Source organism: Carassius auratus, chromosome 25 (assembly GCF_003368295.1).
Source record: "Carassius auratus strain Wakin chromosome 25, ASM336829v1, whole genome shotgun sequence".
Taxonomy (NCBI): Eukaryota; Metazoa; Chordata; class Actinopteri; order Cypriniformes; family Cyprinidae; genus Carassius; species Carassius auratus.
Genome location: NC_039267.1, coordinates 6,275,969 through 6,289,669, shown reverse-complemented (window position 1 = coordinate 6,289,669; position 13,701 = coordinate 6,275,969). Strand labels below are relative to the sequence as shown.

General features: G+C 35.9%; 1 protein-coding gene across 3 annotated transcripts in view; it reads left to right on the top strand.

The window, feature by feature from the left end:
• The first annotated feature begins 1,878 nt into the window (after window positions 1-1,878).
• Window positions 1,879-13,701, top strand: part of LOC113043123 (solute carrier family 45 member 3-like) — a 29,754-nt gene continuing 17,931 nt past the window's right edge. Inside the window, exons 1-2 of one of the 3 annotated variants that reach the window (XM_026202307.1) lie at window positions 7,950-8,947; window positions 9,472-9,575. The gene's annotated coding sequence lies outside the window, so the exon portion shown is untranslated. Of the gene's footprint in view, window positions 1,917-7,949; window positions 8,948-9,471; window positions 9,576-13,701 lie in introns of those variants that run through there. The other 2 variants (XM_026202305.1, XM_026202308.1) reach the window with 2 other exon arrangements.

The following is a 13,701-nucleotide window of genomic DNA, read 5'->3' as shown; positions in this document are numbered from 1 at the left end:
TCTACTTTTTGTTGCGTCCATTGTATATGTTTTGGCCAATGTTTTTTTAACAACTCACTGTACATATATATTCCTTTGATATGATAGATGTATTTTGGAGTGGATCATACCTGATCACACAGGTCACTAAAGGGCAGCAAAAGTGTTAGATTGTGCTGCTGTCCATAGCAAAGTGAACTCGAGCTGTCCCTAATGGCTCTGCAGTCTCGCTGTCATTGGCGCTCAACTCAGAGAGCTGGTGTGAAGGAAATGTGTCCCCAAATGTCTCACATTCTTGGTATCAGTTAGTGGCGAAATCTGGTCTCTGGTTACCTCAGTCTGGGGTAGGGGTCGGGGACATAGGTGCGGGCCCCTCTAGCACAACCACCTCTCTCTCCTTCACTTGCTGTTTTAATGTCACAGCCCTGCTCTTCAGCCATCTGAGCCCTTACCATCCAACAACTGTGCCTGACAGAGCACTGCTTATTCAGCCGGGCCGAAACATTGAACACACTCCCAGATGGACTGCCTTCTCCTGTTTGTTGTGATGAGTGTAGGATGTGTTCGTTTTTAATTAGAGCTATCATCTGCACACTGTCTACATGTGTTTCCTTTACACAAAAGGGTAGAATCAATAATTGGAAAGTGTATTCTCCTGGTAATTATGTTGTCAAAAGAAGCTGACACTCAGTTTAATAACATAGTTTTCTGCGATGTGTCATTTGAACAGTAGTATAAGCCAGACCCAGACATTCCTCATGGGATCTGATAGTGGCACGGACTGTTCTGTTAAGTATGCATGTCTGCCGTAACAGCTCCTCCTCTCAGAGACCAACACAAAGACAGCACAACAAAAATATTCTTATCTAAATGTAGCTTTGTTACAGTGTTCTAGCTGGTTATAGGGTCTAGATAGACAGAATACTTTTGACATTGATTTCAGTAAGATCATAAACTGGGGTTTGTGAAAGAACTGCAGGACTTTCAAGAGTGTAATGAGAAGCTAATAATAATAATAAAAAAATGAATAAATGAATAAACATTTGTTTTTAAATTTAAAAGATAAAAAATAAGAATTAGGGACAACCAATAAATTATGAATAATTCCTTGCTGTTGTGTGAATAATATGTAACAATAAAAAAGTAACTAGTCTGCTTACAAGTACTTTAAAATGTAATATAATCTAATTACAAATACTTAATTTTGGATCTGATTACGTAATCCTATTACGCCATTTCCCAGCACTCTATAAAGATGGATGGATGGATAGATAGATAGATAGAAAGATAGCTATTTATACTGTATGGTGGATAGATAGATAGATAGATAAGAAAGCCTATTTCCATATTTTATAATAATAACCCTGCAGAGCTTAATCTGGTTTAAGATGGTCAAGCCAGCAAGCTGGTTTGCTTACATGCTACTTATTATATATGTATTATTATACAACATTATTATACTGTATTATATTATCATTGGGGGTTTAAGTATATTTTTCCATTTAAAAGAAACGCAATTATTTTGTAAAAAATAAGTACAATTAGAAAATCTTCCCAAATAAACAATAGTTCTGAGGCACTCACAAGGAATATAAATTAAAAAGCCTTTATTTAAACTTGGCTATGTTTCGGCCTCTGTAGCCTTCTTCAGGGCAAATATAATTAGAAAATCTTGTATAGATGCAAATTCAGGAACTGAACGTTCCCCGTGTCTAAAGTAAAATACGCATGTGGTTATCAAAAAAAAAAAAAAAAAAAAAAAAAAGAACTAAGTGAATGCGAGGATTTAACCCACGCTCTACACCTCGCTGGTCCGTGCTGAGATTCATGTCTTTTTTCCCGGATAATTCCAGCACGTCACTGAGTCCTTCCCACAAAGTTGGGAAACAGCGGAGCGTCCGTGGAAGCGAGCGACACACGAGAGCCGCGTCTGGAAGGTAAGACAAGCCTGTTCCTTGCTCTATAGAAGTGATTATACAGTATATATGAGCTTTACTTTAAGTAACTGACGTGGTCGAGCTAAGACAGGTTTCCAAATGAGTGATAAACGCAAGAAACTTGATCTTTGAATCAAAATAACTTCCGCTTCCTGCATGATAATGCTCGCGCCGCATTAAATCACTGGAGAGGATAACAGCGAACATGTTTGTACCGTTATACATACACATAGACTAGCGTTGTTTGCGTGAGGTTTAATTTAGCTTGTTTTTAACTGTAGAAACAGACAGCTGGTTTGCTTATTGGGAAGTTTAACGTTTAAAGCTTGACTCATTTAAACTCTAAAACTTCTTGTAGCCTGCTCTGCGTTTCCATATGTATGGCGTGCCAAGTGCCAGGATGACATCGACTCTTTAACAATTAGAGTCGATTATTTTTTCTTTCTTTTTTATTTTTATTGAATAATTTCTAAAGCTGTAAACATTTGGTGAAACCCCCGCTGTTTTGACACATGGCTGTGGGGGAGGTAAATACTTAAGTATTTTGAGACTTTGTTTAGTCTCTGCCTCATGTTGTGGCTGTGCATGGATGGCATTTTGGCCGTCTAGGCATATTTAAGTGTATTAACGAGCATCTCTTTTATAGTCTCGCGTTTAAGTTCCTAAAATCGGTCTGAAAGATTCTGAGTGAACGGAGTCATCGAACCAGGAACTGTCTTATTCGAATATATTCGACTCCGAAGCACACAGGTGAAAAACTCTTTACTGTTATCGAAATTGACGATAATAAACAACATTATGTACATTTGGCTATTGTTTTAAGCGTGTAGTAGGCTGTACTAATATAATAACAGTAAAATAATTGCTGAATTGTTTATTGAATCTGTCATATTAGTCAGTACCTGGAAAAAGGATTTTGAGAAACCAATGTTTTAGTCAATGTCTGTTAGTACCAAATGCAGGATGACCAAACATGTTATATTGCATGTTGGTTCAGATGTTCATATTTTCAAGCGGAATTAACTGAAGCTGCAAAGGTGGTTATATTTGGTCACATTTCCATCCACCAGCACAGTTATTATGAGTCACCGCTGACAGCTAGACAATATTTATGGGGAGTCTAGACAAGTATTTATTTATAGCAGTCTCTCATGACATTGTTTGCCTGAAACTATTTAATAAACAGAAAATGACACATTTGAAAGCTAATTTCTCAGTGGGAGAGTGGAGTGTGCCTGTGCTATGTTTCTTTTATACCAGACAGACAAACCTAATTTAGTAAGATTTTTCTCATTAAGTTTAGCTGAGCATAAAGATGCTTTAGGGCTTGAGATCCAGCACTAATAGGGCTCATCTGCTGCTTCCTTAAGAAATCTTCATCACCCGGAATTCCCTTGCCAGGCCAGCTGTACTCAGCTCGACTAATACTACACAACAGCAGATCACATCACGCAACCTGCAGAGCCTCTTAAGCCGGTCTAGGTGTTTTGTTTTTCTTAATAACACATGCTCTTCTTTCAGTCCTCTAGACTATACTGAAGCACCTTTACTGCTGTGCAAGAGAAAACATTTTAGTTGAAAGTTAAATGGTGATCTTCTGACTTTTTTTTGAGTCACTTTTAAATTTTACTACTTTGCATAATAACACGAACAATAATAATTGTAGTTATTTTAATTTATAAGTCGGGAAATATATTAATAATAATAACAACAACAACAATACAACTACTACTACTAATTATTATTATGAATGTTTTGCAATCTAAATGGCTGATTATGTATTATGTATGTTTATATATGTATACAATGCATTATGTATGTTTATATATGTTTATATATGTATACAATGCAAAGTTGTTCTGCAATTTAAATGGTCTTAAGAAAAAGTACCGTAATAAATTTTTGTTGTCTGGAACTCATTGTCTAATAGACTATAACTATAATAAAAATAAAAGTTGTTTTGAAATCTAAATGACTATAAGAAAAAATGTAAATATAATAATAAAATGTAGTAATAATAATAATTATTGTTGTTGTTATTTATATTATTATTACTACTACTACTATTGATAAACAGTTATTTTGAGGTTAATAATTATGATTATAATTATTGTTTTGAAAATTGTGAAGTTGTTTTGCAAAAAAATTATATTATTTTACATTATATATTATATATTTTACATTATATATATTTATTATAATCATTATTAGTACTTATATTATAATGCTAAGTTTTTCTGACATTTACATGATCCTAAGGAACAAATTATATTTTTTTTGTCTGAAACTCCTGGGCAAACGGACTGCTTCAGATTATTTGTTGATCCTTTTGCATATTGATCTGTCCTCAGTATATCCAGGAAGTGTTCCAGTCACCCTGTTCTAGTTACCCATAATATATCAACCGATGAGAAGCAGCTGACTTCTGGAATTTAGCTAATTTAGCTACTGTAATTCGCCTTGTAACTCAACTTGTTTTATAAACTCTTTTGGTGGAGCTCAAACTGTCATTAAAGACAAATGCATTCCAGAAAGCCTCCCCTCACCTCAAGTTCAGAGTTTACCCCGCTAACCTGTAATACAGAGCTGTTGCCATTTTGGCTTGGGGTGAATGATGTCTCCATGTCTACACCAAAGGGCCAAGTTTGGAGGATTCGGATGGCCTCCAACCAGCTTTGGAAAGTCACCTTCCATTCTCTTGGCTCAGTTTATTCCTTTCAAGTTGTTCATTTCTTTTAATGTTTGCTGGACTGGATTACAGTAAATAATTGGAGCTGCCAGTGAAGGCCAGGCTGAGCTATGATGTCTGCTCAAGTTAGAAAATGAAATATATACTCTGATTGATGTGGTGTATTCTTAGGACTGCAAGACAATGGTGGTGAATGTAGATTTTGTGATGAAACACTTTGTATTGCATGCCCCGAGGCAATGCGGTTCAAATGGTTTTATTTGCCCATCATCTTAAGAATGTTGGCAAACTTCTTATGACCCATCTTGTGTAAAAAAGCAAGAATGATTTGAAGAACATTAATTCGGATTCATTCATATGTAGCTTTTTTCAGTCATGTCACCCTCCCACTTGTAGAATAGCATGATGGCAAGATGACAATAGTGATGAAAGCCTCCGAGTACTGACACAGAATGTGGGAACACTGTGTTTCAACATCCCTCTACCAACTGTTTATTTTCTGCCTCTGCGTATGTGGTCTCAAAGAACTTTTATTACAAAGAACTGGGGAGTTGCAGCCTTGTAGAACGGTTATTTTTGGCATCCTTTGAAAAGATGCTGTTTGGTATAGTCCCAACAACGGACTACTTTTTTGTATGTCCTTGAACAAATCACCTTAGAGATGATAGTAATGTTTAACATAGTTTTTCAGCAAAAAGGTGCGAGTTTATATAAATTATGTATACAATATATTTTTATATAAATGTAATATGAATAGAAAATGTAAATATGCTGTTTTTGGTGCTCAAGAAAGATTTATTGTTATCAGTGTTAAGATTGGTTATGATGCTTAATATATTTCCTTTTAGGATTCAGAAAAGAACATAATTTATTTGAAATAGAAACTATTCATTTTTTTAAGTCATTTTTGATCTCTCTCACTCGTTCTCTCTCGATCTGTCTATATATATATATAAATATATATAAATGTTTGTCCCCTTCTCTGTGTCAGCAGAAAAATACTTATTTTTCAACCCTGTACCAGACCGACTGATTTTCTTAGGCAATACAAGGTCTTTCCTTTGTCTCAACTGTTTATGTTTTTGGTTCTAAAGAAAAATGAGTCAAGGTTTGCAAACCTATCATCATGAATGCTTTCCTGGGGCTTTTAAAAGCTCAATTTAAGGATTTCTTTGTAAGTTATAACTGTTTAATGTGCCTCTGCTGCTCATCAGCAACGTGACTGCTAGACGTTTTGCATCTTAAACGTGCATTTTGTGCATAATTCAATTCAGAGCCTTTTCTCCAAGTGTTTTCATGGAGGCCTCATTACGGGTCGCGAAAAAAAGCATCCATAGATTTAATGTCTGCAGTGGAGGCCCCAAAGCTGAGCTATTTTTCTAATAGCAAGAAATACTTTTATGCAGAGTATCAGGTCAAAATCACAGTGGTGTACATGGGGCCCTGAGGACAGGATAAATGAGACTCGTCTAGAGTCATTTTCCCATTGGGATAAGAGCAGATGTTGGTAGAGAAAAGTCACAGGGACTGAAGGGTGGAACAAGAGTCTCATATATAAACACTGATGCTTCAGTTTAATATTTATCACCCTGCATCCTAGTACATCCCTACAACTTAATTTTTTTATTCTATTCCTATATTTTATCTGAAGCACACCTATACATACAATAAATTATTTTTGTGACATATTCTGCACATGCCAGGAAACCCCAAGTTATAAAAAAAAGAAAGGGGATGAAATGAAAGTTTGTGAATTACTGTCCTTTCAAGTAACTCCGTGTCTGAGCGACAGTGAGAAATATGGGTTGGGGGAGAAGGTCTCTTTCATGTAGTGAAAAGGATAGAAGGACCTTTGATATCTGAGACGCACTGAACACTTTGAAAGGATAAACTGTGATTTAAATTAGTATGGCCATGTGCTTTGATGATCATTTCAGCTTGGCTATTGTTGTGCCATAAATGTTTTTTGGTGGAGCGCCTCAGCGTTTTGTTGATTCAGTGAGTGTTTGAGCGTCTTATGTGTGTCTTTTAGACTGTACACATCCACACCCACGTCATATTCCAGTGTCTTTTCATCTGGAAATTCTACTTGAAAAGAACTTTACACTGCGAGTTCAGCTGTTTCCAAAACCATGACATAAACATCTACAAGAATAGACCAGGTGAGTTTTAAGAGATGCAGGCAATAAGAAGTCAATCCCTGTTATGGATGGGCAAGTAAACATAGAAAGAGCTCCTGAATGATTGTAATTTCCAAACTGCGCCTCCTGTGTGACGGAATTTTCCGCCCGTGAATGGCTGCAAGGCTGTGCCTGCTACTGTGGCACCATTTGTTCCATTCACTACTGAAACTTCATCTAATTTGGGGGTCTTTTGATTATATGAATTATTTTTAAAATAAAATGTGCAAAGAACTTTGATAGACTGCTGGTTACTGTAGATTGAAGAAGCTGTTGATATATCTTGAGAGGCGTTTGATTTCTGCTCAATAGTACCTGTTTTACTGTGACTCATTTGGTGAATACCTATCACTACATAGAGGTACTGAGTACTGATTGTGATTTTTGTGAAATATTTAATTTTGATTGGACGATTGCAGCTTTCTGTATTTAGACTGCCAAATGATCCGACTCTTATAGGGTTTTAAGGGGGTGGAAAATTTCTGGCAAATTTCCTTGAACATTCCCAAAAATTCCTTGAACATTCCCAAAAATTCCTTGAACATTCCCAAAAATTCTAGAAAGTTTTCAAAATTTGTGTCTTGTTTCAGAAGTTTTGCAGCCCTACTTATGAGTCAGTCCATTTAGTGAATCAAAAAGCATACATCCCAACCAGTGTACTCTGATTTTCCAAACGATTGACTTTAATGATTATTTTTAGTGAATTGTAAAACATATAGCACAGCCAGTATAGTCTGATTCCAGAGCGAATGAATCTAGGGAGCCAGTTCTATTTAGTGAATCAAGAAACCATGCAACCTGTGTACTCTGATTTCCAGATGAATGACTTTACTAAGCCGTTCCTTTTAGTCAATCAAGAAAACACAAAGCACAAACAGTGTAGTCTGACTGCAGATTAAATAATTCTAGTGCGGCAGTCCTTTTAAATGAATAAAAACACACAGCACTGACAGTGTAATCAGATTACAGAACTAATGAATCTAGTGAGGTGGCTCTTATAGCGAATCAAAAAATATACAGACCAGAACCAGACTTTCTTTACTATTTTCACTTATAAGTTAGTAAGCAGCTTTATATATTTATGTAAGCAATTATGAAATAACCCCTTCAGAGTGATACAAGGGAAATTATTGGGCTTTTTTTAAATGATGGGTTGACCAACAGTCCCAGTGTTTTTATCCCTTCCTCCTTTTACTCATACATAATACCCAACAGATCGACTGATTCATAGTAATAAACAGGCCTAAGGACTGTTTTTCCTCAGTAACTAGGAGTGTGTGTCGTATTCTCAGAAAATGTAATCATTCCTTGTGCTAACATAGTCACTGTGTAATGAACCAAAGATAGATGGCAATAAACTTAGTAATCGCAATAAAGACAATCCATAGCACTCAGCCAAAGATGTACCACACACAGTCTCTTCTGTTTAGTGAAGTAACTAATCAATTATCCTTGATTGACAATGGATTTTAGTAATGTTCTGTATTCATTCATTGTAGCTGCATTGAGTTTTCTTACCTTAAAGGTTTAATTTACTTGAAAATGATTATATTGAGTTATCATTTCCAAACATGTATGACTCTCCTTCTTCTGTGAGGAATGTCTTCTTTTGTTTTTGTACATATGATGAAAGTAAATAGGGTCAAGATTTGTTTTTGTTTTTTTCACGCTCTATGGACAAAATGTTTTAAATTCGGCTAACAGGGTTAGGTTTTGGTGTTGTGGTGAGGTTGGGGATGGCTGTAGAAGATTTTGGCCTCAGGGTTGGGAGGTAGAGGTGTGAGAAAGGCCTGTCCTTATACGCAGTTTAACCTGATCTGGGTTATTATTGCAGGGTTTTTAAGCTAGGGAAACGAGATGCATCAGGGGGTTGGTGGGTGGGCTGAACAAGAGGAGGGGAAGGAGAGAATACAGTCCTGAGGTGGAACTGATATGAATCCGTTCTTTGTTTCATATCAGCGTTGGGCTGTTGTGGGGCTAGTGTTGTTTGGGGCCTGAGGTGACAGGATTTTGGTGTCTAAGAGAGGAATTTCTGCCCCGCACAAGGGGTTTTCCATCACACAGGTCGGGAACATTATAATGGGAGAATAAGGGTGAGAACGAATCTGGAAGTAGCATAAGAAGTTAATGACGTGGACGGTGAGTGCTGTTGAATGTATTTGGTAAGTTTTTTTTATTTATTTTTTTATAACAGAAACACTTTCTTTCTTCCATCCTGATATTGCCTCAAAGCAAATTGTGCATGCTGTGAGAGAAATGTGTGTGTATGTGTGTAATCTGGCTGCTTTGAAAGTTCAAGGGCGATGAAGTCATGCTCTAGCTACCTTGAGAAAATTCCAGTGTTTGGTATTTGCGAAGGCCATGAATGATGATAAACCCAGCAATGCTTGACATATTTCTTCATTTTCCTGATCATTTATTATGTAAAATAAAATATTTGACATATTTTTTATTAAAATGAATAAAGTGTGTGTGTGTTTATATATATAAACACACACACAGACATGCTTCTAAAAATAAGTAATGTGAATCATATATTTGATTTGAATTACGTCCTTTCCAGACCTTTCCAGTAATTTCATAGCACTCCATTAGAGAGGATCAGAGCTTGCTTTATTGTGTCTCTCAGGTCATCAGCAGCCCACATTCCTCTCTTTTGACCTGATAAGTGTCTTCCTGTATCCAGTGTCTATCAGATAACTCAGCACTTCTCTCGCGGGAGCTGCATAAAGCCTGAGTGTGAACAGCCTCGGCAGATTATGTGTCTGCATCTGAACCTGATACCATTGGGTGAGAAAATGTGGGATCTTGCAGTTCAGTAAAGACAACCTCTTGCTTTTGCAATGCATTGTTGACGATAGTAATTATATCTTGACAATTATGTATTTGTTCTAAAATGAACTGAAATAATGATTTAATTCAGTCAGAAGAACCATGATATCAGGCATGTTTTTACTACACTATTAAGTGTATATATACATTTTCTTTTGTTACACAGATTTAATAAATAAAAAAAATAGATAGAAAACATTGTCTATATTTTACGATAACATTTTACTGCACGTAAGATGATTGCAGAGGACAAAACATTAAATTCTGAATTGATTAATTGAAATGGACTAATCAAACTGATTCCTGGAAATGAATCATTGTGATATTAATGTGGATCATCAGCAAATACAGTTTTTTATTTCTATACCATATTCGTCTTTTAACCATTAAACTTAATAACATTTTAACTTAAAATGTTACTACTAATAACCCAGGTGTTTTTTATTAAACAACATTTGAACAAAATGTCAAACTGCTGTGTGTCTTTGAGGGAAGGTTTTATCATATGATCAGGATCAAGTGCTGAGGTCAGGGGTCATGCTAACGGATGCTAGGATAAGATTTATGCACCCACAGTCGTGTGATCTCAGTTAAGAGAAGAATTATGCTGGGACCCTCCCTACAATCAAGACCAGGATTCATCAGGAAGCAGTCCAAGATGAAGTCCGAGATGTTCAGAGATATTCTGCTAAATAGCTTGTCAAAGTGAAATGTTAAATTGTGGGATTAGAGCTCCACTGTCGCCTCGGTCTCATCTCAGTTTCAGCCAAACCATGTTGAATATCGTCTGAGGTTTTTGGTTGGAAATCCACTGTTGCTTGTGGTTCTGATGTCACTCTGGAGAAATGCTCTTCTCGGCTTCAAGCTCAGACACTCGGGCTGTTGTTAAGGGTGTTTCTAAGACTCTTAAGACTTGATAAAAGCTTAACTGAAAGGGCTTGATTCCTCAGTATATCAAGTTACTAACATTGGCTCAATGTTCACAAAGCCTGTTTTGTATGGTTATAATGCCCTTCAGAGCCATTAAAGCTTATCTGCAGGGGCAGAGGGGGTTGCGCTATTGAATAGGTCTGGGATTGTGGTGTGTGAGAGGAACAGTGGTGGTATCAAAGGATCCTTAACCTGGTATGCAATTCTAAAACCATTTCAGATTAGGTAGTTGGAGCATGTTTATGAAAAACTTGCATTTCGGTGATCAGTAGACATAATGGAATGGTTTGAGGATGTAAATGTGCTGGCTGAATGACCCGGTGCCTTTGCTTTGCATCATGTCACGGTAAAGGCACACCAGGTTTAAAGCAAACACACGTGGCTTTCATTTGACACATAATTTAAGGCACGTCAAACACATGCTGCTAAATTCTATACGGTAGCTCCGATTATAACTTCCAGCTTCCCCTGTGTCTCTGAACCATGATACCACTGGCATGATAGCACTTTTAATGCTTCGTGAGTGACACATCTCCTTGAATTGTCAGTTTTCATTATGTCAAATTCTCCCCTTGGTAACAAGGGTCTGAAATTAACTCGAGTAACACAATCCTTCATGCTGACCTTAGTTTACATTGTGTAAAAAGAATGTTCCATGGCATAGCCTTATGTTTATTATCAAAGTAAAATCTAGACTCGTCTCGTTTTTTTTTAAAGAACAAAATTTTAATTTGAAACTCATACTTTTATTTAATCTCTTGTTTTGACTTTGTAAACTTACCTAAATCATAATTTTTTAAGCTGAGAATACACTTTTAAGTAAATGTTTGTAGCTATCCATTACCAACATAATTGCTGTGGAGTTTACTTCAAATGAACAGTAGTTTCTGGTATCATGGTATTCATATAAATCCAACCAGCTTTACATGGTCGGTGAAATTAAGTGGCTGGATTTAACTTTACTCATACAAGGTTAGGTATAACTAGATAAAAAAGTTCGTCAAGACAAACTTTAAGTTGGCTTGAGAAAGCCTGACCAGAAAGTCTGAAAAAGTTTGAAAAGTTTGAAAAGATTGAAAAGTTTAAGTTTAAAAAGTTTTAAGTTTGATGGTTTTCAGTCTGAGATAGATAGATAGATAGACAGATAGACAGATAGATAGATAGATAGATAGACACAGTCAGAAGATAGATAGATAGCTAGATAGATATATATATAGATAGATAGATAGATAGATAGATAGATAGATAGATAGATAGATAGATAGATAGACAGTCAGAAGATAGATAGATAGTTAGATAGATATATAGGTAGATAGATAGTTTGAAAATGTGAAAAGTTTAAAAAGTTTAAAAAGATTTAAGTTTAAGAAGTATAAAAATGACAGTGATTAACATATTGTTAGCATTACAAGCAAGTGACTATCATGTGACAAGCATGTACTTAGCATGATTAGCAAGGTATCTAGCATGTCGCTAGCATAATTAGCAAGTGACTAGCCATGTCGTTAGCATGATTAGCAAGTTACTAGCATGTCGCTAGCATGATTAGCAAGTTACTAGCATGTCGCTAGCATGATGTTAACATGATTAGCATGTTTCTAGCATGCGACTAGCATGTTGCTAACATGATTTTAACATGATTAGCATGTGACTAGCATGTTGCTAGCATTATTTTAGCATGATTAGCATGTTGCTAGCATGATTTTTAGCATGATTAGCATGCGACTAGCATGTTGCTAGCATGATTTTAGCATGATTAGCATGTTGCTAGCATGATTTTAGCATGATTAGCATGTTGCTAGCATGATTTTAGCATGATTAGCATGCGACTAGCATGTTGCTAGCATGATTTTAGCATGATTAGCATGTTGCTAGCATGATTTTAGCATGATTAGCATGCGACTAGCATGTTGCTAGCATGATTTTAGCATGATTAGCATGTTGCTAGCATGATTTTAGCATGATTAGCATGTTGCTAGCATGATTTTAGCATGATTAGCATGCGACTAGCATGTTGCTAGCATGATTTTTAGCATGACTAGCATGTTGCTAGCATGATTTTAGCATGATTAGCATGATTTTAGCATGATTAGCATGCGACTAGCATGTTGCTAGCATGATTTTAGCATGATTAGCATGTTGCTAGCATGATTTTAGCATGATTAGCATGTTGCTAGCATGATTTTAGCATGATTAGCATGCGACTAGCATGTTGCTAGCATGATTTTTAGCATGATTAGCATGTTGCTAGCATGATTTTAGCATGATTAGCATGTTGCTAGCATGATTTTAGCATGATTAGCATGCGACTAGCATGTTGCTAGCATGATTTTTAGCATGACTAGCACGTTGCTAGCATGATTTTAGCATGATTAGCATGCGACTAGCATATTGCTAGCATGATTTTAGCATGATTAGCATGTTGCTAGCATGATTTTAGCATGATTAGCATGTTGCTAGCATGATTTTAGCATGATTAGCATGCGACTAGCATGTTGCTAGCATGATTTTAGCATGATTAGCATGTTGCTAGCATGATTTTAGCATGATTAGCAGGCGACTAGCATGTTGTTAGCATGATTTTAGCATGATTAGCATGTTGCTAGCATGATTTTAGCATGATTTTAGCATGATTAGCATGCGACTAGCATGATTTTAGCATGATTAGCATGTTGCTAGCATGATTTTAGCATGATTAGCATGTTGCTAGCATGATTTTAGCATGATTAGCATGCGACTAGCATGTTGCTAGCATGATTTTTAGCATGACTAGCATGTTGTTAGGATAGATAGATAGATAGATAAGTTTGAATAGATAGATAGATAGATAGATAGATAGATGAGTTTGAATATGGATAGATAGATAGATGAGTTTGAATATAGATAGATAGATAGATAGATGAGTTTGAATATAGATAGATAGATAGATAGATAGATAGATAGATGAGTTTGATAGATAGATAGATAGATAGATGAGTTTGATGATAGATAGATAGATAGATAGATAGATAGATAGATAGATAGATAGATAGATAGATAGATAGATTAGTTTTAATATAGATAGATAAGTTTGATAGATAGATAGATAGATAGAGTTTGAATATAGATAGATAGATGAGTTTGAATGAGTTTGAATGGGTTAGTAATAGTACAT